This window comes from Silene latifolia, chromosome 6 (assembly GCF_048544455.1).
Source record: "Silene latifolia isolate original U9 population chromosome 6, ASM4854445v1, whole genome shotgun sequence".
Classification (NCBI taxonomy): Eukaryota; Viridiplantae; Streptophyta; class Magnoliopsida; order Caryophyllales; family Caryophyllaceae; genus Silene; species Silene latifolia.
Genome location: NC_133531.1, coordinates 102,648,788 through 102,650,032, shown reverse-complemented (window position 1 = coordinate 102,650,032; position 1,245 = coordinate 102,648,788).

Genomic DNA, 1,245 nt, shown 5'->3' with positions numbered 1-1,245 from the left:
GAAACTGGCTACGTCACCCAAATTTGGCGACTAATACCAAATTTAGCGACTGAAATTCAGTCGCCAAATTGGCGACTACCTAAAATCAGTCGCCAATTTGGCGACTATTTTTTCAGTCGCCATTGTTGTCATTTGGCGACTGATTTTCAGTCGCCAAATTTGGCGACCGACTTTAGTCGCCAAAGTTAGAAAAGGCGACTAAGATCCGCGACTGACGTTTGGCGACTGATTTCAGTCGCCAAATTGATTTTAGCGACTGATTTCAGTCGCCAAAATCGGCCGCCTGTTTTAATTCTTTTTGTAGTGATATATGAATTAATTTATTTGGTCATAAAATAAATACAAGATCTTATGCATGCAAACATAAAACAAAGTAGAGAAGAAATCGTCACTTCTTACATTTATGTTTCGGATTTTTGGGCACCAACAAGATCTCCTTCTTGTTAGTTCTTGAGCTTTCCAACAATGGATGAACACGGTTCAAATTAGAACCTCTTCCAACAGCATATACCCAAGGAATACCCTTAATAACCAATATTATTATGAACTAGTAATAATATTAATCTTACTTAAAATTTGGACACAAAAAATTGTGTTTTTGTTCTCTTGTATTTCGGTCAAGAAAAGAGGATTTTGTGAGCTTTTCTTTCTCTAAAATTATTTCACAAATGTAGAGAGTTTCAATAATTTCTAACACTAGAAAATATTAAGTAAGGTAGTGAATAATTATAAAGGAAAACCATTGGCTTTTTCTAGTGGAAAAACCGGTTGGGGGTGGGTTATTAGGGAGCCATTGCATGCAAAAGATGCTCTTCTCAAAAGCTAGGTATGCAAGGCTATATATTAGGTTATAATCATTGTGTTTTCTCTTATTAAAATAATCAACACAATTTATCCACTAATACTCCCTCTAATTTTTCGGCACATATACATAAAATGGAAGGTCCATTTTATTTTGTCATTTATCAATTGTGACATATGTGACATGTTACTTGACATGTGAAATTGTATTGTATTTTTATCATATTAAAAATCATCATACTCATAAAATATGTCATATACAAAATCGACTAGTAATTCGTAATTACTTGTACCAAAACGGTTTATCAATTATAAATCACAACGTCTTGTATTTATAATAAAATATTCATTCAGTTTCAATTGATTCGTAAACAATAAGTTTATCTAAGTAATAAAACAATTTGATTACTTAGACCGTATCTAATTTAATCGAATTACAATAAG